This window comes from Myotis myotis, unplaced genomic scaffold (genome assembly GCF_014108235.1).
Source record: "Myotis myotis isolate mMyoMyo1 unplaced genomic scaffold, mMyoMyo1.p scaffold_m19_p_1, whole genome shotgun sequence".
Classification (NCBI taxonomy): domain Eukaryota; kingdom Metazoa; phylum Chordata; class Mammalia; order Chiroptera; family Vespertilionidae; genus Myotis; species Myotis myotis.
This window is the reverse complement of record NW_023416313.1, coordinates 201,722,858-201,749,387: the sequence shown is the minus strand read 5'-3', so window position 1 is coordinate 201,749,387 and position 26,530 is coordinate 201,722,858. Positions and strand designations below refer to the sequence as shown.

Here is a 26,530-nt window from a genome sequence, read left to right as displayed (position 1 = left end):
ATTAGAAGTTGAACACAAACATTTCTTCTTATAATTGACAGGGACTATTAACTATAATGAATAAACATGTTAATTCAATCTATTATGGGTGACAACCAGAGGTATGGTCAAGACCCAACCAATGACTCTGCTAATTGAACTTTACTGCTATGATCACAGTTTTTGGTTTTAAATCATTGTAAGACTCTCTTTAAGAGACTGTTACCTGCAATAACTAACCAGAAGGCTAGATTTCTATGCTATTCTGTCACTGCCTTTCACAGTACAAACTGGGAAGGATCTCTCTCTCTCTCTCTCTCTGTCTCTCTCTCTATTTTATATTTCTTAGGATTGCTAGGCTGATCATTTGTTTCCCAAATTACTGGGAAGACTAATGAGAAAATTTCACCAACAAATATGAACTCTTGAAGGGAAAGTCTTCAGAGAATTCTAAGAAGTTTTAATTAGCATGCAGTTGAACCTCGTTAATTTGGATTCTGCAAACACAAAATTTGTTATAATTTGTTCAAAAACCACAACAAAATTGGACTCGGTGCTATGAAGAAAGGCCTTTTTAACTAAATGAGATAAATGAAGCCGCTCAGAAATGGTTTAATCTTAATGAGTGCCCCGTTTTGGGGCTCACAGGAAGCATGAAGGTCATTCAATAAAGGAGACTTATTCACAGGTGCATCCATAGTAAACAAAATTGGCATGTAGGGTTTCACCTTTCCAATCCAGAACTCTCTTTATCCTATTGTTTATGACTGATATATATTAATCAGATATTTATCTCCTTATACTCAATAAATATTATTAGCCAAATACCTACAGCCCAGATATTTTGCCAGGGCACTTGGTGACATAAGGATTACAGAATCAATCTTTTTTTTCCAGACTCACCCTACATTTCTGTAATTGGTATTATCCTGGCTGTATCTGTCAGCTGATTAACTTGATTCCAACTTACAGAGGTGGAGGGTCTGGAATCATGTTGACACTATGATGATAAAAACTGGTCTCTCCTACCCTACACTGTGTCTTGGGTTCCCCTGGAGATGAGGCAAATGTTACTGCTGAAATATTTCATAAAGAAAACAGAACACTCACGGCATCTATGTGAGTGTAAAGGGTTCAAGTAGATGCTAAAAAGTGCAGCAGAAAGAGATTCCCAGAGGTGAGTCAGCTGGACACCAGGTTGGCTTCCAAGGTACCATTTACCTGGAAAGTTCCCTGGTCCACGATCTGGTCCTCAGCCTCCCAGACTCAAGACACTGTTTATCAGACAAACCAGGTCGATGTCTTGGAGATGGGAATGGAGGACTCCCATCAACTAAGCTCAGAGATGCTGATTCATGAAATCGTGGATGAAATGTGTTAACTAAACTGGCGGTCAGACCACAAGGCTCACATCAGTAGTGTCTATCGCTCTGCTATAAATTACATAGGGATAAAAAATCTAAACAGCAGATTGCTCAGTGGTCGCGATAGCGGAATAAGAGTAATCAGTAATAAATGCTAATGGCACGTCCACAATAGGTGTGGAGTGGACATGTTCACATGTCCTAGTTCACAGCCAAACCTCCCTTTCTTATTCCTGTCAGCACATCTCCCCCACAGAGCTGCAAGCAAGTAGGTTTGATGAGATTGGCCTCAGCCAATTACCACACAGCATTTCTCTTGCTAAAGTAACGGGTACAAGATTGGTATGAGATCTAAATTGGTCCAATCAGCAACGTGAAGGGATTTTATTTTGTAAGGGGGAAATAGACGCTTTCTGTCTACCACATTACCCATTCATGACTGTGCTTGGTTGAATGTAAGAGTAAATTCAACTAAACAATGATTAAATAGATTCTATTTCTACCTGCCCCCCTCCTAATTAAGTAATAAGAAAGGTAGTAGGTATTCATTATAATCTATTCAGGGGCTTAAAAAAGTCAAATCTAAAGGTCATTTCTCCTGGCCTTTGTCTTGTGAACACAAGATGACCATGTCCAGGTAGTAAGAAGGAGAAGGTACAAGAAAGAACAGAAACACTTTGGAAAGCAAAATGTTTGAAGAAATAATCAGCAGACTGACACTTGTGTCTCACTGGCTATGTCACATGGACACCCTATGCTAGGAAGTTTGGAAAATATATTTAGCTGAGTCATGGGAAAAAAGATATTCCTGTTAGGATGAAATGTAAGGTGTGTAATGAATAACATTATACATTGAAAAACTATGCTATTTTTTTGTCATGCAAAAAGTACAATAGTAGTAATAGTAATATAAGAAACATATATGATTATAAAGTCACTAGAGGCCTGGTGCATGAAATTTGTGTGGGGTGGAGGTCCCTTAGCCCGGCCTACACCCTCTCCAATCAGGGACCCCTCGGGGGACGTCCAACTGCCTCTCGAAATCTGGGACCACTGGCTCCTAACCGCTCACCTGCTTGCCTGCCTGATCGTCCCTAACCCCTCTGCCTGCCTGCCTGATTGCCACTAACTACCTCTGCTTGCTTGATCACCCCTAACCACCTCTGCCTGCCTGCCTGATCACCCCTAACTGCTCCCCTACTGGCCTAATCGCCCCTAACTGCTCCCCTGTTGGCCTGATTGCCCCTAACTGCCTCTGCCTCGCCCCGCACCTGGAGCCAGGATTCCCTCCTCCAGCAGGTTGCAGGCACCTGGGACCTGGGATTCCCTCCCTCTGGCCAGCCGCAGGCACCCAGGACCCAGGCCGGCCGCAGCTGCAGGGGACCGTGGATGGGCGGCTTCACCTGGGCTGCAGCCACAAGCACCCAGGACCACGGGGCAGGTGGCTTGTCCCTCTCCTGTGTAGCAGCCTGGCTAGTCTCCATTCCTCTCACGTGAGCACATTTGTGCCTGACTGGTCCCCATTCCTCTCTTGCGAGCTCATTTGTGCCTGGCTGGTCCCCATTCCTCTCTCCCCAGTGTTGAGTATCTGAGCCGTTATGGTGTGACAGCGTGAGGGTGTGACAACAATTTGCATATTAGCTCTTTATTATATAGAATACCTTGGGACATACTGGAACCTGACTTCAGATAAATGGAAGCAATGAGGGAGCAGGTAATGAGGAATTGGCATCCTGTTAGGAGCTAGGCAAGGCCTTTATAGGGGCTTTAGGTATGAGTGAGCTATGAGTCATCTGCATCATCCCAAATGTCTCCATTTCAATTTTTAGAGTCCCGTTCTCTTTTTTTTTAAATTCTCACCCAAGGATATTTTTTCCATTGATTTTCAGAGAGAGTGGAAAGGAGGGGGTGTGGGAGAGAAAGAGAAGGGCAAGGAGAGAGAAAGATCGATGTGAGAGACACATTGATTGGTTACCTCCTGCACTTGCCTCGATTAGGGCTGGGTTTGAACCTGCAACCCAAGTACATGTCCTCGACCTGAATTGAACCCGTGACCCTTCCATGCACAGGCCTGTGCTCTAACCACTGAGAAACAAAAGCCAGGGCCTAGAGTCCTAAGCTTCTTCTCTCAAGGTTCTAAACTTTCACTTAAGGAACCTAGCAAGTCTGTGAATTAATTTTATATTGTAATTTGACAAGCTACAGGATCAGAGCTTATGTTTGATGCTTAGCTTCATTGACCCTGTGGCTATAAAGGATGATATTCTGTTAGGTCAGTCAAAGAAATTCCCCTATTTTCTGAGCACACATTGTGGCACGAATTCAAAACCTTGAGCCTGTTTATTTTATTTTTTAAGCTCTCTAGCACAATGATATACAGCCACTGCAACCACATTTTAAAATATATTATATGGAAGCAGCCACTTGAACCCACCAAAGCCTTGCCTTCAGTAACCACACTTCAATTCACTACAGCCAATGTTTAAGAAAATGTGTCACTCCCCATGCCTTCAAACCCAACTAGCTCATATAACTAATCTCAGGTTCCCACTTTCTTGACAGTCTGTTATGTGCAAACATTTCCAGCACCAATTACTATTCTTAGCAGCAAAAACAGATCCTACTTTAACCAGGCGAAGTAGAAAAAGGGCAATAAAGGATATTAGGTAGCTCACAGAATGTCTGGGAAGGCCTAGGAACCATGGATGCAGCAGATGCAGGAACAATCTTGATGGGAAACAATACTCAACCACATCAGAGACGGATGCTGATGCCTATGATGTGACAGCAGTGCTACTTGGCTCGAGATCCTGAAAACTCTACCACAACCACCACAGAAGAAATCATATCAATGCAGACATAGGTCCACCACTGTGCACCAGTGAGGAAGAATGTAGCCCTCATTGCTGTTGATGAACACTTATGAACATGAGGAAAGCCAACTATAGGCTACAGCTGATATGGAAGATTGAGCACAAATAGAAACTGGATCTTTGAAATACCAATGAATTGCTAGATCAAGGCAACTTGGAAACTCATTCTACCTTGCACTTTCCAGCGAGGTGAGTGAATGAATCTGTTACTAGTTATGCCATTTGAATTTGGCTATCTAATTTTGCAACATGGGGTCCTAATTGCTTTAAGAGATACACCTACCATACAGGCATACGAGTGAGTCTCCTCTTTGGGCTCAGGTATTCCTTTCCTTGCACAGTGCTTGAATGAGTGCTTGCTACCAACTTGTGGCTTATCAGGTTTCTGTGTTCTGTTCCATGGGCTGGTTGCTCTCAAAGTTAATTAGCAACAGAACAAGTGGAAAATGTTCATTTGGAAACAAATAAACAAACATAGACTGCCCCCCCGCCCCCCCGCCCCCCCCCCCCGCAACACCACCACCTAACACTATACATAAAAAGAACATTCTAGATAGATTCAAGATTTAAGTGCAAATTATATCATAAAAGTATTTAAACAAAAATTTGAAGTCTATGCAATCTTGGAGATATAACAAAATAGGAGAACTTAGATCACAAAAGGGAGACATACATACTTGATTTTTAAAAATACAGCATATTTGCAACAGTATAGCTGGACCTGGAGAGTATTATGCTAAGCAAAATAAGCCAGTCAGAGAAAGATAAGTACCATATGATCTCACTCATATGTAGGATCTAATAAACAAAATAAACTGGTGAACAAAATAGATCCAGAGACATAGAAACATGGAACAGACTGACAAATTTCAGAGGGAAGGTGAGAGTGGGTGGTGGGTGGGGAGTGACTAACAGGGGAATTTATATGCATACATGCATAGCCATGGACACAGACAATAGATCGATGAAGGCATGGGAGGGGCGGGTGCAAGGTGGGGGGGTGTCAATGGGAAAATAAAAAACAAACAAACAAAGGGGACATCTGCAATACTTTCAACAATAAAGATAAATTTTTTTAAAAAAGATATTAACTCAGGAAAAAAATGCAGCAAAGATATTCAAACCAAAAATAAAACAAGTAATAGAATGGGAAAATATAGGGTGTCTTAAAAATGTGTACACATACTTTGAATAATTATAAAGGCAGTGTTTATTAAAATACATTTCATTCTCGAAATTGAGCCATCAGCTGTTAAAATGTGTATACATTTTTTGGGACACCCTATAATTGCATAACATATATACATAATTGAATATCCTAATATAAAGTTTCTACAAGTTGTTGAGAAAAAACAAGCCACTTAGTAGGAAAAAGGACAAAGTATATAATCAGTTAAATGGTAAAAGACTATACTCATTTGTACAATAAATACAAGAAAATATGCTCATCCTCACTAGTAGTAACAAGGAAATACTTTTCACAAAAATTTCACAAATGTTTTAAAAATGACCACAATGAAAAAAAAGAAAAGAAAAGAAAAGAAAAATGATAACAGTGAAGATGAAGGATAATGAGCAAGACAAACACATTGCTGGTGGGAATATAGTCAATCCTTGTTATTTGTGGATTCCATATTTATAAATTTGCCTACTTTGACCCAGAAATACCATTTCTGCAAATCTATACACTCAAATAGAAGCATTCTTTGTAAGGTCAACAAAATAAAACTTACAACAACAATAGTAGGGAACTACCTGAATGTTCATTGAGGGGGAAATGCTGGAATCTATATATATAATAGCCCATCTACTGAACAGCAGAATGACCAGAACAACCAGTCGACCAGTCGCTATGATGCACACTGACCACCAGGGGACAGGCACTCAACGCAGGAGCTCCCCCCCACCTCCCTCCTGTGGTCAGTGCACTTCCACAGTGGGAGCACCACTTGGCTGACTGGGATGAGCGGTGCTCCCACAGCGGGTCGGCTCCCACAGCGGGTCGATCCCCACAGGCCATGCCCCCCAACCAGTGCACAAATACGTGCACCAGGCCTCTAGTATCTTAATATATCCATACTCATACCATGGAAAAGTACACAATTTATAAGAATTGATAAATTTACACACACACATTTCTTCAAAGTTTTTTTCAACTTTTTGTCATCGTTCTTGTTAGCTATTGGCCAGTATTTAGCCTTAGATGGAGTTTACCATCTATTTTGAGCTGCATTTCCAAGTAACTTGACACATACATGTGTGTGCATGTATGTGTATGTACATGCATTTTTGAAGCCTGGAGGGTTTTCTATTATGACTTGAAAAAAATTTAATTTAAAAATAATGTGTGTGATACAACCCAGCTTATGAAAAACAAACAACAGAAGCAAAAAGAAAGAAAACCTTTTAATAACTGAATAGATGTTTGTATGTGGAGAATGAGGTAGGATGCTCGCCAGGCTACTAGTATTACTATCTCAGGGTAGAAAACAGAGGCATCAGGTAGGATTTACTTTTCTTTTCACCGTACTTGCACTCTTATTTATAATGCACACATATTTTCAGTTTTAAAAAAATTAAAGAGAATATAAAGAAGAAAATTCAATTGAATGTAAATAAACAAAATGCAGATTCTTTGCCTGCAGCCCCTATTTTTCAGTGTTTGTGCAGTGATGGCCCAATCTGCACTTTCTGACACCTCCGAAGATTCCCAGGCTAGTGGTCTTCTCACCACACCGAGAAACCCGGCTCTGAGCTGACATCACCCCTCTGTCTACACAGCCGTCCTGTGAGGATGCAGCTAATGAGGTTGTTACAGCTAAGTGTAACCATCATCCAGCTCTACTTCTATGAAATTGCTCCCACATCACCCTGATTGGTGTTTTGGGTGTTCTCAAACTCCTTCACCCCGCACTGATGGAAAATCTGTTGCATTCCCACCACAGATGGCTAATGGCATTCATTGGGTGTGGGTTTCACTCATTTACCCCTCAGGGGACATCTTGATTTTCCTTACTGCAAGCTGTTAGGGATAAGGGTCTGCTGTCAGCCCCATGAACTAAAAGACTTTATCCATCTCCTTCTGAGGTCCTTACTAGGAGAAGCCATCACTACCGAATGAGACCCACATCCCCAGTGCGCCTAATTTTCCATTGCTGAAGCACGGACTTGGTTACCTTTCCCACAGAATCAAAGTTTGGTTTTTCTTTTCTACATTTAGGAAGTAAATGTTTCTTTCCTCCAAAAACAAATATGTTATCAGTCTATCTAATTATAAAATATTGTGACCTTGTTGCCCAAAGTAAAAAAGTATATTCACATGAGAAGCATAGAAAGAGGAAAACAAAGAGAAAAAAAGCAAGGTAGGTGGAGACAGAGATAATTAGATGCGAAGTGTGAACTCTAGGATTGTTTTTTAAACAATGTGTTTTATTTTCTGGCCGAGTGAAAGGTTCCCATTATATCCGACCCAAAGGAGCTCAATGCATCTCAAAACGATGTGCAATCCCAGAAATAAGTTGCTCATAGTTAGTGCCAGGCCAGCTAATATCCCACCCAGGAGCCGCTTCACCACCTGCGGCTACCTCGTTGGCACAATTCCACGACTTACAGTCATATTCGATATACTCAGTATTAACTAATAAAATAGGGAGAGCAGTGTCAAATAAAAACAAATTCAGAACTAGATAAGAAAAGATTTTATTTTAAAAAGACTTTTTCAAAATAGGAGGGATATTAGTACACTGGGCAGACTGCTCTGACCATAAGATCTATAAGCATCTCAAAGAGGGCATATCTTTTAGCGGGAGGAATAAACACGGCTAGGAGGAGCCGGGGAGGGGGGAGCATGTGGCATGACCGGAGAGTGGAGCAGGAAAGGTTTCTCCTGCAGCCAGCAGAGTCTCAGGAAGGGCCCTTGAGGATGGATTGTTCTGGATTCTAATGCTTGTTTAACCCCAGGGGTAAGTGGAGGCCTGAAGATATAACTAAAGTTTGGTCAAGTCAAAGGAGCAGGCATTTCGTCCAGATTGGTCAGTGGGGCACGTTCCTCATTTATGAGACAAGGAATGGGGTTTTGGAAGGCCTATGTCTGGCCTTGTCATTAGTAAACAAAGGGGCCATCCATGAGTTTTATGTAAGTCATATGGGGGAGGTGACTGCAGTAGCTGATTCTAGAGAGAAAGGAGAGGGAGAGAGAGAAACATCAATGTGAGAAACATCGATCAGAGGAACTTCAGTTGGTTGCCTCACGCATGTGCCCCATGCCCAGACCAGGGATCAAACCTTCCTTTGAGAATACAACCTGCTATGTGTCCTGACTAGGAATCGAACCCATAACCCTTCAGTGTATGTGAAGATGCTCTAACCACATAGTAACACTGGCCTGGATAGAGATATTTTTTAATTGTTGTTGTTGGGCAGAAGCGTAGGGCTTGGGTGAAATTCAACACTATGCGTAGTTAAGAAAAATTTCCATTTGAACCCCAAATTGCTGACATTTAAGAATAAACACTCACCTAGAACTGTTTGCTATCTGAACTTGAGGCCATGCAGCTGCCAATACACTATGGTTTTGATAATAATCTAAAGGTCTGCCCTACACACTCTCAAGATGCTGTTAATGAGAATTTGAGGGCGATACAAATGTCTTTGGGAAGAAGGGCTTGCTTCCCCATTAGATAGTGCTGTTACTGGGAGTGCTTCATGGGACCCTCTGGCTTGCTTGGCTGGAGCACATAATAGAGTGCAACCCAGATGGGAAAGAGGACTTTGTGGCCTAACCTCGGTACATTGTGGCTTCAGGGCCTCTCTGAACCCATTTCAGAAGCTTCCAGAGTAACATCAAAGAGGTACTCATAGAATTTGTAAATACGGAATCCACAAATAACAAGGATTAAGTATATTCCCACCAGCAATGTGTTTGTCTTGTTCATTATCCTTCATCTTCACTGTTATCATTTTTCCTTTTTTTTTAAATCCTGCCCATTTCATAGCTTCCAATGGGGAATATGCAGGAGTAGTGTTAAGAAGTGGAGGAGCAGCCTGCCCAGCGTGCCTCAGTGACTGACGTATGAATCAGGAGGTCATGGTTCGATTCCCAGTTAGGGCACACGCCCAGGTTGTGGGCTCGATGCCCAGTAGAGGGTGTGCAGGAGGCAGCTAATAAATGGTTCCCTCTCATCGTTGATGTTTCTGTCTTTCCCTCTCCCTTCCTCTCTGAAATCAATAAAAAGATAATAGAAAAAAAAGAATTGGAGGAGCAGCAAAAAGATGCTGGTAAGACTATTTACCCTCCAAGAAAAACCTAGTCAACCACAGGCCTAATAAATAAGCCCCCTAGGATTAACACAAGAAACTATAAAATAACCCAGGGGAATGCTGGTCTCACCAGCTTTGGTCTCCTCTCCACCCCTTCCCACTTTACTCCTTTACTTAGGTAATAAAATACAATTAGTTTACAGACCTGATCGGTGGGGCTTTCAAAAGGGACACATGGTCCAGTACTTATGTGTGGTCCTGACTTGGGATATTCTGGTCCACTCAGAAAGTGATGTAAATGAGTCAAGAAGATGCTCCTGTCCCTTGCCTGATGTACAGGAAACCAACTAACACCCGTCAGAACTTGGCTACCCAACCATCAGGGAATTTGAATTCTTTTACTCTTGCATGAGCCCTCAAAAGGGGCTATTTTGTGGGTGTGTGTCCAGTGAAAGGACTAGAGCATCACTCCTATAGCACATGTACTCATCTGAGGTTTTTCTTGTCTCTTCCAAAATTGAGAACAGTGACAAACACATATGGGGAAACATTGATTAAGTATAAAGGAGAGAGATGTCATTATTAATTTATGTTCCACTGGAGGATTTCCAAATGTAACATGCCTGCCAATTAAAAAGAATCTCAACCATATCCAGCTACCCACAGCATCTATTTCCAGCTCCCACTGACAAGAGACAGGACCTTCATGGCCCAATATAAATCATAACACAATCTGTCTCCAGGTTCTTCATTAGCCTCTTTTTTGATGAAATTGTTGGCGGTCAACACAATCAATCAACAAGGTCCGTTTGGCGGAAGTGAGTCTTTGAATAGGTTGAATGAACAATCCTATATAATAAAGAGCTAATATGCTAATTAGATCAAACAGCAGAACAACCATCCAGATGACCTTTGGATGAAGCCAGGGCTGCGAGGGCCGGCCAAGGCAGCTGGGGTTGCGAGGGCAGAGCCCCTTGCACAAATTTTGTGCATTGGGCCTCTAGTATAAATATAAGACTAGACAGCTATTCAAGGATATTTAACATAATTAGCATTGCTATGTCCCCAAAGCATTACCCAGTGATTCATGCCTTAGAGGTCTTGGAGGAGAGCCCTCAAAATGGACACAATAATCAGTTTCTATAATTTTTGCATACCATTATACAAATACCTGAATGATTAATGACCGTATTTACTTGGTCAATATACTTCTGTAAATTGCTTTATGAAGAATAATTACACAAGAGAGAGCTAGGCTGTACTACAGTCTTCATTCATGTCATGCCCAGGTAACAAAATACTATGTCCATCTTTCCCTATGTAGGCATATAAATTCACTTCATTATTTTAACACTGCTGCACAGTATTCCAAAATAGAGGCACATTATAGTTGATTTACCTGGTCTACTACTGCTGAACATTTGCATGGTTTCTAATTTTTTCTTATTGCAAGAAGTACTGCAGTGAAAGTCCTTGTATATAAACCCTTTTGTATATGTGCAAAAATGATTTAAAATCAATTTTTAAAATAATTTCTGGCCCAAAGGGTACATACATTTTAAATGCTGACAGAAATAGCCAACTTGACTCCTAAGAGACAAGATCCATTTGTATTCCCAGCAGCAAACAGTTTATGACTGTCTCGCCAAACTCTCATTAAACTAGAGATTACCAACTTAATTTTGGTCAGTGGGAAAACAAATAGCAATTTATTCCACAGAACACATTTTGGAAAACATTGTTCAGTAATTATTTTTGGTTTTGAGTATTAGTACACTATTGTTATTTCAAAAGTTTTGATAGTCTTTCTAAAATGTTTACCACTGGGAACCTTTGTACAGAATATCAATTCACTTCTTTCATTTAAATGGACACTCATCTGAATTAATTTTCAGCTTGTTAGTTATGGATCTAAATTGGTGGTCTTCTCTAAGGTTACAGAAGATGTGTAAAGGTAAAGCTGGAATGTATGGTGATCCCAGAATGCACCTGGAAGCTGGTGTTTGGAATGAAACCCTGATCTGTTTTGGAATGATCTCTGAGAGGGACAAGAACAGAAATACATATTGTCATTTTGGAAATTTTTTTTAAAAGCTTTAAAAGCAGTCTGCTTGCTCACTGCATAATCCCATGCAGGGAGCTCCAGAGGAACTGTTTCTTATTCACTGCACAGGACAGCTCACAGGGAAGAGATACATTAAAGAGATGTTTGGGAATTTGCATGAAGAAAGAGAGGGAACCATAATGAAAACAGTGATAGCTTCTTGGTGGTAAATTTGAGCAACTGAGGGAGAGGGCTGGCCAGTTCCCAGAGGTGGTTCAATGAGAACATATGAGCTAAGCTTTGTCCAGGGCAGGCTGGTTCTTTAGAGGAAGCTGTCATTTGCATAAAGATTACACTATGAATATCTATGACCCATATTCCAGATCTCCATGGTTCTGCCTCTGCTTCTGTCCTGCCTCTACTCATGCTGTCAGGGGTCTAAAGATGTAACAGTTACTGAACCATCATGGAAAATCCAAGAGGCTGGGCAGGAAGACACATAATCTAGAGTCCAAGGTGACTGAACTTTGTGGCTCAAGGTCATGAATTTAATCTCATGTTGATGAACAGAAAGCTTGGTGATGTCCCCCTTGAATATGAGCATAGTTCTACGAGGTAGATACCATCCCTGCTTTACAAAGATGACACTGAGGCTTACCGAGGTTAAGAAATCTGTCCACGGTCACATAGCTTCCATGGAGTTAAGGATGCTCCCACAGATGCCCACCCTCCTAGTATTCTCACCCTGTAATCCCCTTCCCTGAGTGTGGGCTGGATTTAGTGACTCACTTCCAAGGAATAGAACAGAAGTGATGGTCACTTCTGAGATTAGGTTGTAAAAGACACTGTCGCTTTGAGTTTCTATTTGGGTGATTATAAAGTTTTGGAAATAGTGTTGGTGGTTGCCCAACACTATGTAAGCACTGGGTGCCACTCAACTGTACACTAAAAAATAGATAAAAGAGCAAATTTTATATTATGTATTTTTTTACAACAAAAAATTCCAAAAACAAAAAACACAAAGCAAAAAGAAACACTGCAGCTCCCATCTGGGGCTTTCTAAGATGCCTCTCTCTGGGGGGAGCCAGCTATCGTGCTGTGAGTTGCCCTTTGGAAAGGCCCACGTGGCTAGGAACTGATGTCTCTGACCAGAAGCCATCAAGGATCTGAGGCCTGTCAACCACCACAGGAGGAGGCTGACAATGGGTCCTCCCTAGCCAAGCCTTAAAATGAAGGTAGCCTTGGGAACGGACCTGGGCCAGAGGTACCCAGTGAAGCCATGCCCAGGTTGCTTACCCTCAGCAACACTGAGATAATAATTTAAGCTGCTAAATGTAGGGTAATATGTTGTGCAGCAATACATCACTAACCACTATTAACTGGAAAAGCTGTGATTTAGACCCAGTTTTGCCTGTCTCCAGAGTCTGAGGTCTTAACTCAGTCATTATTTATCACTCAAATATGTATTTGTGCCTATGTACCTGGTATACACCAGACTAGAGACAATATATGGAGTGATGTACTAACAGTCTACTTTTTCTAAACAGGATCCATTCTACATAATGACTTCGTATCATGGGACCGATTTGCCATTTAAGCAGAAATGGGCAATTGCAGCCTTACATACTTCTATCCACTACCTCTGTTAGCACATGGCTGCTCCTCCCTCCCTCCCTTCCTTCCTTCCAGGAGTCTGCAGCTCCACTCCCTGGGGAGAAATGGCTTTTCCAGACTGCAGGGAAGCTGAAGGCAGCACACTGCAGGGGCACCTGGGCCCAGGTCCTGCTTCCTCTCCTGGGAGAGGAAGAGGCCTTGCTGATGGAGTTCAGCTACAGAAACAGGAAAATCAATGGCTTTAAAATGTTCTGTGAAACACAGGGCATAGATTGGTTGTGTAAGTTCTTCCCAAAGTCTCTGAAAAAAAAAAAAGTGTGTGTGTATGTGTGTGTGTGTGTGTGTGTGTGTGTGTGTGTGTGTGTAGAATGGGTAAGAACTGAGCTTCTCGGAGCCAAAGAGAAGCCTCCTTGCAGGATGGGCTCCATGCAGACCCACTGGAGAGTTTGGAGGGCAAGGGAAATGTTCCTAAAATACACTATTTGTGCTCATTTTCTGTTTAGACACCTCTCTTCCAAAGAAAGAGGTTTTGTAGCTCAGCTAACAAATATGCCTCTTCCTTCAATGGCACAGTGGGGCCGATTCCCGGGCTCATTCTTTCTCACCAGTGGTTTAGGTATTCTCACCAGTGGTTTGTTGGTGAAGATGACTTGCTTCATAAAGGTATTCAGTAGTCCCTAATTTGTATAAATAGACACACTTCAAAAACAAGATAAACTTGACGTGCATGAGTGCTAAACATTTCTCAGCTAGCTAACCTTGTTAATACTTATCATGGAAGAGGTCAATGTTTGACTTTAACTTAAACCTGAGTCTGTCTAGATTTTAAACCAATGTTAAAATGTACCAATGTACCAGTTCTTAAGTCATTGATCTGCCAGGGGTGCCCACTGGGGCCAACCTAATCCTAGAGGTGAAGGGTGAGCAGTGCCAGCATGGTCAGGAATGACACAAGTTGGTAATAAAGCTCTAGTGTCTTTTCAGTTGCTCCCATCAACAATTTCTTTCCTTCCTTCCTCCCTTCAGCAAAGTACACTCAGCAGTAAACATATTCTTGTAGGAACTATCCCTTAGTCATACCATATCCCCTAGTCCTTTGACAGCTTCCCTTGGCATCTCTAAGTATGGAGTCATCTCTAGTCAAGGGTCCCAAACAGCATCCAAGTGTTCTGCTTTTTAATGTTAGTCTTAAGTAAGTCAAGCATACTGAGAAAAACTGTTTTTAAAGTCTTATATACCCTTGAAGATTTAGGGCTATTGAGATGAGGGAGGCATAGGCCCTAATCTTCACAGGATTAGAATCCCTGAACCATACAGGGGTATTTGCTCCATTTCCAGGGAAATCCCTGTCCCCAGCCTCCCACCTTGAGCTTCTTCTACCTTCCTCATCTCCCCCAACACCTCTAAGTATCAAACCTTTTTCTAAAGTATATTTTTATTGATTTCAGAGAGAAAGGGAGAGAGATGGAAACATCAATGAGAGAGAATCATTGATTGCCTCCTGCACGCCCCCTACTGGGGACCGAGCCCACTACGCAGACATGTGCCCTGACTGGGAAATCAACCATGACCCACTGGTTCATGGGTCAACACTCAGCCACTCAGTCATGCTGGCTGGGCATAAAGTGGTCAAATCTTTAGGAGAGGCCAAAGCTTCTTATTTCACAGTAGAGATGAAAAGCCTCAAGTGCCATTACTTTGGCAGGAAATTTAGAAGTGAATTTCTACATGCATTTAAATGGAGATAAAAGTGAGGTATCAGAGCCTTTGTTGATGTGGCTGAGGCAAGAAAGAGTCAAAGGGCACAACCTCCCAAAGACAGTGAGAGCAAGGCATGGGAAGGCAGAGACTCAGAAGAGAGGGCTGGCAGCTGGAAACAAGCATCTGATTCACAGCTCAGCCTCGGGCCAGCTCCACCAGGTACGTGTCAGTGATTAAAGCGGTGTCTCACCAGCCTCCAATTTCCTAACTATTTTAAGAAAGCAGCAATCAATGTTGAGAATAGGCTAGATTCACTCATTAGAGAAATCAAAGAATCTTACACAAAGCAACAGCCATTTAGAATTTCCTAATTGTAAAAAAAGAACCAATTAATTAAATCACTTTAGAGAATCAAATAACTGAAATGTGCATCAGCTGAAAGCACAGTGCAGAAATGACTGTTTTTAGAAGGCACATACCAGGGGCCCGAGACAGTGAAGACTTCAGGCTTTGAGGACCATTATGTCTCTATGACAGCCACAGGCAACCTGTAAACAAATGGGTGTGGCTAAGTTTCCATAAAACGTTATAAAAAGTTTGTAGGCCAAGAGCTACACAGTTTGCAGACCTGTAGTTTACACCATGTTAGACAGAAGGTACACCGTTTCGCCTCTCAGACCTTGTACTTCATAACATTTTACAAAGGATTAGGTTCTAGAGTTAGCAAAACAATAGTCAGAATTACCTCTTAGAAGAAATCCAAAACACTAATTCAAAAAGACATATGCATCCCTGAGTGTCTAACAATAACAATTGGATAAAGAAGATGTGGTACATATATACAATGAAATATTACTTGGTTATATAAAAAAAAGAATGAAATCTAATCATTTATGACAACATGGATAGACCTAGAGGGCATTATGCTAAGTGAAATAAGTCAGACAGAGAAAGACAGATGCCATATGATTTCACTTATATGTGGGAGCTAAAAACAAAATAAATGAACAAACATAATAGAGCCAAACTCTTAGATGAAGAGATCAAACTGATCATTACCAGGCAAAAGGGGGTTAGGGGGGCTGGGTGAAAGGTAAAGGCATTAAGAAGTACAAGTTGGCACTTATAAATAGTCACAGATATGTAAACTACAGCATAGGAAATACAGTCAATAATATTTTAAGAACTGTGTATGGTGCCAGATGGTACTAGATTTCTCAGGGTAATCACTGCATAAGTTATATAAATGTCTAATCACGATGCTGTATACCTGAAACTAATAAAATACTGAATGTCAATTATCGTTGAAGAATTAAAACAATTTAAACAAAGAAACCGTCTCAAGAGGCAGGAGTGATCAACTCCATTAAATGAAAAAAAGAGAATTACCTCTTAGATTCTAGAATTGCCTGTGGGAATAGCCACCTACTGAAGGAAGAACATACATCTCCCACACCAAGTTCCTTCTAAGAAATTTACTCTGACAACCAAAGAGCCCATGCCCCCGGAATTCTCTCTCGTGCCAATAGTTTCTCATAGCTTAAGTGAAAATGTGAAAGGGAGTCAGTATATACAACCATCTTGAATAATGCATAGACTCCTTTCAAAGATAAAATCCCCTGAACCTTCAGCATTGTTTTAGATTACTTTTATTGCAATGTTGCTTAAATATGCATAAGACTAACACAAGTCCATGCAAAGTGCTTCTGCTTATAGTTCTTATACAATTGTGAAACCAAAATAAATGTAAAAAGTAAATACAAAACTAGCAATAGTCAACTCATTCAAACAATACAGTAGACGATCGTGCTCTGCTGTGATTACATCCGTTTGCAGTGTCAACATGTCCCTGCCATAGCTCTAGACCAGTGATGGCGAACCTTTTGAGCTCGGCATGTCAGAATTTTGAAAAACCCTAACTTAACTCTGGTGCCGTGTCACATATAGAAATTTTTTGATATTTGCAACCATAGTAAAACAAAGACTTATATTTTTGATATTTATTTTATATACTTAAATGCCACTTAACAAAGAAAAATCAACCAAAAAAATGAGTCCACGTGTCACCTCTGACACACGTGTCATAGGTTCACCATCACTGCTCTAGACTATGGCAAAACATCATTATGTTGCCACAGGGCCCTATTAGTGCACACACATCATTTACAAATCAATTCTCCTTCTTTCTGCCCACCACTGGCCAGGACAGTGTCATGCCATTCAGACAAACAAACAAAATCCCTGCAACTCAGCAGCAGATGATCAGAATTGGTGCATATTCACTGTTTTCAAAAGGAATGCAAAGCCCACCCCCACAATCCCCTCCCTCCCAAAATGTACCTGAGCACCCCAGTTTGAGAACTATTGCTATGGACACTGGATTCAACTTAAACCTCGCTATGCTTCTGCAGTGACTTCTGTCCTCCTCCAAACCTCTCTAGGATTTATTTTCACCATCCAGGTGACACTGGCATTTACTTTATTCTTTCCTCCACCTTGACCACTGGCTCCTTCAGACCAGAGATCCAGGCAGGAGGACGCTCCTCTGGAAGCCCAGGTTCTAGCCTGAGTTACAAATGCACAACGAGAAAGTCACTGATCTTCTCTTAGCCTCAGTTTCCTCATCTGAAAATTCAGGGGTTGAACTCCAAGGTCCCTTCCATTTCTTACATTCTCTATTGCTATGAGCTAAAAGAGAGGGAGATGAACCAAAGGGTACTGTTCTTATTCAGTTGTACACGGAGACCAGCAAAATGTGTTAGTCATAGGAGGAGCCCCTGAATACACACTCAGTTGAAGAGAAATATCAAAGCAAGAGAATATTACAACTAAAACAGACCCTAGAAGTCATTTAGTCTACTGTCCTTATTTTGTAAATTAATTTATTTGAATGCCGGCTCTGGGTGGCTGTGGATGCGGCCCCTTTCCCAGGGGGGCCAAGGGCTGGCTCCCTCCTCTGGGCCAGCGGCCAACCTCCTGTGTCCCATTCTTTCCCCCAGCCAGCATGCTCCGTTTGGCCTGGGCCTGATTGGCCCTGATCGCCGGCCAGGCCTAGGGACCCCACCCATGCACAAATTTGTGCATCAGGCCTCTAGTATTTATATTATGTACATATAATATATAACATACTAGGGGCCCAGTGCATGAATTCATGCACCTTGAAAGGAACTGGGGGCCGCAAAGCTGAGGTGGGTACAGGGGCAGGTCTCAGCCCATACTCCACACCCCTGCCTGGCCCCACCCGCCGTGGACCCCAGTCCCCTGTCTGCTAGCAGCCCTGCTCCCACTACTGCCGTTCCCATGCACTGACAGCACAGGCCCCAATCGCTCTGCACCATGCAAGCAGGGCTGGCGCCATCAGCAGGTATAAGCAGCAGCTGCTGCCCCAATTGCCCCTCAGGAGCAGGGGGAGGTGGAGAAGCCCTGATGGGTGATCGAGGCTGGCAGCTGCCACTCGCACCCGCTGATGGCGCTGAGCAATTGGGGCTGGTGCCAGGCGCTGGCAGTGGATGTAAGCAGGGCTGGCACCAGCAGCAAGTGTGAGTGCTGGGTGGGACCATGGCACACAGTAGCAAAGAATTTTCATCTCAATGACAGCGACTGGTGCCCCGCCTTAGTCTAGTTCCCCCACTCACATGCTCCACCATCCTACCACGGCCGATGCCCACCATGTTCCAGGCTCTGCCGCCTGCTGCCGACGCCCGCCATGTTCCGCGCGCACCTCTGGTGGTCAGCGCACATCGTAGCTACTGGTTGTTCGATTGTTCGGTTGTTCAGTTGTTCCACCGTTTGGTCTATTTGCATATTAGGGTTTTATATATATAGATAATTCTTGCACATAATATTATACATGTACATATAAGTTATAAAAGTTGCTATGACTATGTCAGGAGCATTAGTGGGCAGCTGACCCTGACCTGGGGGATCAAGGAAGGCTGCTGGAGAATATCACTCACCAGTGAGTCCTGAGGACCTCGTGCTATGGAGAGAGCAGAGCCTGCTGGGGTAGGGCCCTCCGGGGCCCACACATGCCATGAGTTCTGAAGGACACTAACCCGTCTTCAGTTGATGGCTGCCAAGTGGAAATTGTGGCCCTGATTTTGGTCTTCAGTTTTTATTTTTCAAGAGAACCAGAAACAAAAATTACTGATTTTAAAAATATTAGCACTTAATTTTAATTTTTAAAATACTATTAAACAAAGTCTTTCTCCAGCCCAGATGCTGCCCCCTTGTACTCTTAGTTTCCACAGTTCTGCTGAGCCCTTTCTTCTTGCATTTGCAACGTGTTTTGCTTGTGTGTCTAGGGAAGGATGGGGAACCTTGGAGATGCAGCACTCCCGCCAAGACAGATACTTCAGTGAAGTCTCAGACAGACACTCTGACACAGGTATTTGAATAAAATATCAGAGAATGTTTGGGCTAGAGGGCTAGAAAGGGGGATTCTAAACATTCCTTCCGCTTAAATCCTTTCTTGAGCTCTCATATGGCTCCAACAGGAGGTCAGAATGTACCCCATGAATTAAAGTGACTTAGAGAATTTAGATTTCAAAAGCATTGACCAAATTCAGGTTGGAGTTTCTCCCCAACACTTACTTTTAAGCTGCTACCTTGGCCTGGGGAAACTTTCATTTCATGTTAGCAAAGCACTTCTTAGAGGAAAGAAGCCCAAGATGGGAGAGGCAGAACCCATGTTGTGGTTCCAAAACAGAAAATCAAACTTTGACGTGCACTCGACAAATAAATGAAAATCAAAGCCCAAGTATTTGAAGAGAAACGTTGCCATGGCGTTTTTGCAAAACATCACTACTGAGAATGATAATTCCGCGGTACACACATTTTCTCCTCTTTCTGCTTTTTCTCCATTTGGAAGATCATTTGAATAGCTATGGGAAGAGAAAACCCGCAGGTTTCTGGGAGGAGTGGAGAGGACATCATATAATGGCAGAGGCTCCGGGTTCCCCTTTCTTCATGCACCCCAGTAACTCTGGGGGTGGCTCAGCTCCTCTCCTCCCACCCCACAGGGGGGCAGGCAATAGTATTAATCAGCCACTGCCTAATTACCAGCTGACTAATTAGTGAGGAGGGGAGCTCCCCGGCTCCTGCTGTGTCTTAATAATTAATCCATAAACTGGTTAATCTGTCAGCCTCTTCCCTTGATCTCTCAGCAAAAGTCCACAGTGGGTTCTGTCCCTCCACCCCACCTCCTGCCCCAGTTACAAAGAGACAAACCCAAGAGTTGTCTTCATTATTTCCACTCTCAACATCCCCACCCCAACCATCACTTATCAAAAGTTCAAGGTCTCTCCCGTCTGTCCTCCCTTTTGTTTTCTCACAATTTCTCCTCTGGTTCATGCCATCCCTCCCACCCCATGTCTCTACTACCAAAACACTCTTCCTACTAGGTCACCCAGCCTATCACCTCTCAGCCCCCACCCCCAACCTCACTTTTGTTCCCCAAAATATATATGTCAAACAGTTACATATAGTATGTCACTCTCCTGCTTAAAAACCTTACCTGAATCCTCACTGCTAGTGAAATTAAGAACACAACCTTGTGTGCAGCATTCAGTCGCCCAGGATTTGTACCTGCTGCACTGCCTCGGAGAATAAGCATTTATTCTTTTTTTAAAAAGATATTTTTTAAATTGATTTTGAGAGAGAGAGAGAGAGAGAGAGAGAGAGAGAGAGAGAGAGGGAGAGAGAAACATTGTTGTGATGGAAACATAGATTAGCTGCCTTCTGCACGCCCCCTACTGGGGATTGAACCCACAACCCAGGCACATGCCCTGACTGGGAATCTAACCAGCAACCTATTGTCTCTAACAGGACAATGCCCAACCAACTGAGTCACACAGGCCAGGGCAAGCATTTATTGTGAAGTTAGCCACATCAAACAGGCCAACACAAAAGGCTCAGTCCTGGTGCACTGTCTATGGGGAAAGGGTGTGGACTTGTGTTAGAGGGATTGTTACTAATGGAGTATTTCCAAGGCCTGATCTTTTACCACATCAGAGTTCAGGCAGAAGTGCAAACAGCAGCCAAGGATTGCCACGGTGGCCACATGGAATCTGAGACCAAGTGTTGGGTCCTTACACTAATAAATACTTCAGTCTGTGCTTAACTCCTGCGAAGGTCTATCAAGTGAACAAGACTAACAAGACAATGCCTCATATTCAAGCCAATTTAACTCGAAGGCAGTAAGAACCAGGTCCAGCTTAGTCTCCCACAGTGCAGAGGGTAAAGTAAACCTGAGAGAATGAATGAGAGAAAGAAAATGATATTCTGTCATGAGATGCCTTTTATTACCGAGTATTTATTTATTTTATTGCCTTTTATTCACTCTGGCACTTACACCAAACACAGCCTCTAAGAGCAAAGACAGGCAAACTATAGGTTTTAAAGGATTAACAGGAAAAGGAGGTCTAGATATTGGCAAGGTATTAATGCTAAGAAAAGGTTCCAAATCTCGTTGTCTTTTTGCTGGAAAGTGAAAGGGGAATCTCCAGTACCTTCTCCTGATACAGCCAGCCTGGTTGGGGTAGAAAGACAGTGGGGGTAGAAAGACAACAAAGCTTAGAGTCATACAAACCAGGAAGAGTTCTTGCTGTGCTGCCAGCTCAGTTAGCCTCTCTGAGATGCATTGTCCTCACCTGTACAGCGATGGCCTCCTTTTTCTTTTTACCTTACTCCCTCCTCTGAAGGATTTGTTTGAGATGGCTATGAACAGAGATTAGGACACAACCTAATTAATCTACTTGCCAGAGCCACTGTGAAGATGTGAAAGAACTCCAAAAGGGTGAACAAGGTGGTGTTGCTACATCCACAACCAGGAAATTAACCATTTAAAGTCTCCAGATCCAGACTAGACTTGGAGTAGTGAGTGCACAGTGGAGTAGAACAGACATTGCATTATCCAGTTGCATACCTGAAACTTATAGAATGTCATTTACCAATGTCACCCCAATAATTCTAATAAGAATTTTAAAAATATAGTCTCCAGATTCACTATCATGAGGTTGCACTGGAAGCACATTAGATAAAACACCCATTAATCGTGGGTAATTGAGCCACGGTGCTATGAGAGTTATAAACAAACTCAGTCCTGCTCTGATGGAACTTACAATCAACTGGAAGAGTTAGAGCTTAATAAACAAAATGACCCAATGCCTACCTACTTGGCAAATGCTCTCAAGGAAGGGCATGCACTTCTGTGAGGACTTAGAGGAGGAGCTTGACCTTGAGAAGGGACGATTGAGTCCAGGGAGGTGTCAGAAAGGGAACAACCAGCCAGGGCCTGGGAGGAAGGAGCCCTGTGGGCTTCAGAAAGGAAAGTGGCTACAAAAGTCATGGGAATGGAGCCTGCCACAGGAGGACAGGTACAATGAGGTGTATGGTGGGTGGCCTCTCAGAAACACAGAGTGTGGGTCAAGAAAGACTCCTTGACAAACACAGATGCGAACCATAGTCTGCCTACTACATCTTAAGAAAACAGTGCATTAAACATTTTTAAGATTGACTACTGACTTTTTGACACTTCTTTACATTTTGTGCCCTAGCCTCGGCCCTGCTAATTTTAGCTCCCTTGGGGAGCCAAGACGGGTTTCAAGCAAAGGAGTCACATGATTAGTTCCCCGCCCCTTCCTCCTTTAAAACATACTGTGAAATTCACTTGGCATAATATTGATGGAGGCAAACCTATTATTCCCTGATACCTAGTAGTGGTTTGGCAAGTTCACTCTATGGGACAACCTATATTTTTGATCTCAAGATTTTACAGAGATTTCAAAAGGACTAAGGTAAGGACTGAACAGCTAGAAAGAGTCACAGCCGGGCATTTCTGCACGTTAACAGTGTAATTCACAGTTTGATGGGATCACATCAACAGTAATAAACTACGTATCTCATATTTTCAGACCCCACGCCACATCCCCTAAATTCTCCTCCACATAATTCTAGAACTCTCTGGGCTCTTCCCACACATGTACACAAGACACATCTCATCCAGGAGCCCCACCCGGGTGCCCAGGCTCTGGTCCAATACAGCCTGTGAGGAATCAGGGTCTGAGGCGCACCCTGGGGGCTTTCCACTGCCCTGGAAGTGTCAGAGGGGCTGACCAACTGCTGCGGGGCAATTACTAGGGGGCCTCTCCCTTTGCCCCAGTCACTATGATGCCAGGAGCAGAAGCTGTCTCCCACTGTCTGCCATGCCCCAAGTTCTAAGATGTCATCTCTCTCTTCCCCCACTCGACTCATAGAACCAAACCATGATTGAGGGCCGCTTCGAACAGTGAAATCCCCAACAAAAAGCACAAAAATGCAAAAAATGTGGCACCAAATAGAGAAGAGGACACTTATTCACAGCATGAGAGCTGCAACAAGCACACAGAGGGTCTTGCTCAGCCTCCCTGGGAACATGCACGCTGAGCGCGGAGGGACTCAACTGTGTCACCGCTCCGTGCACGCCGGCAAAAGGAAGCACCATGAGGATTGATGTTGGGGCTACATGTAAAATTGAGTGAGCAGTGAATCTACAAATGTGAAATCTGCAAACAATGAGGATCAAGTGTACAGGGTGGGGCAAAAGTAGATTTACAGTTGTTCATATGGAAAATAATAAATAATTAATAAATAATAATGCAGGACAAAAACGGTTATGCGTATTCACATCGGTAAACATACTTTTGCCTCACCCTGTCTTATTATTTTCTCCATTTTACAGCTGAGGAATTTCTAAAAAAAAAGGAAAGGGAAATAGGAAAGAAGGGAGGGGAAGAGAAGAGAAGAGAAGAGAGAAGAGAGTTTGCACGACTTTTTTTTCTCTGAGGGAACAGTAGTGAGTGTTTAAAGTCAGGAAGTCCTTCCTAATGTTGAACTTACCTTTGACTGAAATTTTAGGCCTGTTCTTTGCTTCTCTGCCCACTGCTAAGGCAGCAAAAAGCTGCTCATCTCGGTGTATGTGCAGGCACCCAAGTCTATTGTCAACTCTGAAGAAATCTAATCTAAGGAGCCAAGTCACATTTTTCTGGCAGAACTAATAACCGCAAGTACTGACAGACCACCTGTGTGCCCTGGCTTTTTAGAGTGACAGGGTCAACACAGCACACTGTGGTCACATGACAGAGGCGTCTCCGGAAAATGTCACGTTCCTGGAAGCCGTGTTCTGCACCTGTAATTGTGCACAGCAGTGTGGTTTCCCAGCAGACTCAGGACCTACACAGCAGGACTCTGCAAGGCAGTGCTCATTTCCTGAGGATCAAGATTCTTTTTAAAAATATACATATATATTTTATTTATTTCAGAGAGGAAGGAAGAGGGAGAGAGATAGAAACATCAATGATGAGAGAGAATAATTGATTGGCTGCCTCCTGCACGCCCCCTACTGGGGATCGAGCCCGCAACCCGGGCATGTGCCCTTGACCAGAATCGAACCTGGGACCCTTGAGTCCGCAGGCCAACGCTCTATCCACTGAGCCAAACCGGCTAGGGCGAGGATCAAGATTCTTAGTGCCAACTGCATATTTTTAAAAAATCAATACATATATTTGAATAAGCTAGGACATTTGCTTAGGCAGAAAAACCATAAACTGATAACAATGGCTTTACATTTTCCAAACTCTTAGAGCTTCTGAGGGCTTTCCTGTTCACTTTCTCTTTCTCGAGGCCTTTGTTGTGGTTACAAAGCAGAAGAATCAAGTAGCCATTTTTTGGACATTGTCCATTCAGGGCAAAACTGACCCTTCCACCTGAACGTGCGTGATCACTACATCAGCCTTTCCTCCTGAGCACAGGCCTCTCAAGGCTCAAAAGGAGTTCAGTTGCCCCAGAGACAGACATTCTTCCCATGCATTTCTGGAATTCAGATCCCACAACCCCTTCCATTGACTCACTGAAGCTGGGACACATGTATTCAGCATCTATTTAAATAGTGTTCCTTGCCATTGTAGCTAGGCACTTGCACAAGTCTGCTGTTTTTGCAAAAAAATAGGAAAATAATGTGGATGGAAAAAAAAAAGTTGAAGCTAAGGCCAGTCTGCGATCATCTTCCTTGGCAAGCAGAGAGGGAGGGTTAGAGTCAGGTCAAACTGTCCCCAATAAAAGGCGTCAGTCATCTGGAATGTTTTTGTTATCCCAGACAGAAATAGGTCACCCCAGCACACTCCAAGTTGGCCAATTAGAGTCAAGTCCTTGTGAAGTAAGAAATAAAAGGGTAGAGATTGAGCAGAAAACCTCTCCCCTCCCAAAGGAGGCAGACCCAAATTCCTGGAGCAGATTAACACATCAAAGCCACTTACAGAAATCTACCTCCTTCAACCAAGGACAGTTTGTAGGCTCATATGAGGATGCTGACGTACTTGGCAGTTATTATGCAAACTCTGGCTATATTTCATCTGTACTAATGCCCAGCAAAATACACTCAGAAAGAACACAGGGCAGGAGAGCAGACAGATCTTTTGTCCGCATGGAAAAGGATTCTTGGTCTCTGGTTCGGCGAGAGAGAAATGGGGTCTGGTAGTGATGTCTGCTTTGATCTGTGACAGAGGAAGGGCGGAAGTCTTGACTAACCGCTCCAGTCCAGGCTTTGGAGTCAAAAGCACTGGATTCAAATCACCGACACCCTCACCAACTGCCTAAAGGCCAATCCTCTCTTAGAAACACTTTCTTTCATTTCTATAAAAGAGAAAATAACTATACTCAGAAAGACTGGAGCATCGACAACATGATGTTTGGAAAGTGATCGACATCTCAGAAAATTGTGTACAAATGCTCATTTTTATTACTTATAATTACGGAAATTGCTTTCGTGTGGAACATTTATATCCACTTCACAGTCCACTCCAAATAGTTCACACTATAGATGTTAAACACATTCTGTTAGTGTTAAACACATTAATAGGATGTTCAAACATCCTGCTGTTCATTTGTAGTATTGCCATTGGTGGTATTAAATATTGATACTGATTGCAATAAATGTGTTATCAAGAGGTCCTGGATATAATCATTAGTGTTATCCAGCGTTTTCTATGAGGACATTTTAATAGGCTTAGACATGCCAAAAATGAAGCATGTCATTAACAGAAACACTCAATAGGAATATACATATAAATATGTTTAAGGCAATTTTACATTTGTACAAACAAATTGTCAATAAAAAAAAAATGACAACAGCCAACACAACAATAGCTGTCCAGTGTGAATGAATCAAAATTATACCTATTTTTTTTTTTTAGTCAGATCAGCAAACATAATTTTTGGTGTGCTGCAGAATGTTAGTAATTAGTTTATGTGTGCCATGAGATGAAAAATGTTGAAAATTGCTGCCATAAATGGTTAGGTTTTTGTATATTGATCATTGAGAATATTTACCCAGAGCTGACCCAACACAATTAAATATATTTTCCAAGATGAAGGGCCTTTGTGCCAAATGCCTACCATGCCCCTTGGCCCCCAGGGCACACACAGTCACATAGAGGCAGCTCAGATTCATAGAAGGGGGAAAATCCCTCATCTAAGTGAAGATGTGAGCACACTTATTTTGATATTTCTTCCTTTTTTTTCTTTGCTTTTAAACTTCTCTGCAATCTCTTTCTCCATTTGCTGCACACCCCCTCCTGCTTCCAGGTTTAGTGTATTATTTATGTACTTTACCTACACCGTCCCCTACCCCCATCTCATTGTAAATTGATGTACTATTTATG

At 42.6% G+C, this 26,530-nt stretch overlaps 1 protein-coding gene across 10 annotated transcripts in view; it reads right to left on the bottom strand.

Annotated features, from left to right (window-relative positions):
- The window catches only part of RGS6 (regulator of G protein signaling 6), a 487,886-nt gene that overhangs the window by 251,269 nt on the left and 210,087 nt on the right, over positions 1 to 26,530 (bottom strand). The window contains exon 2 of one of the 10 annotated variants that reach the window (XM_036311849.1): positions 15,314 to 15,382. The exons of the other annotated variants lie outside the window; for them this stretch is intronic. The gene's annotated coding sequence lies outside the window, so the exon portion shown is untranslated. The remainder of the gene's footprint in view (positions 1 to 15,313; positions 15,383 to 26,530) is intronic. 10 annotated transcript variants of the gene reach the window in all.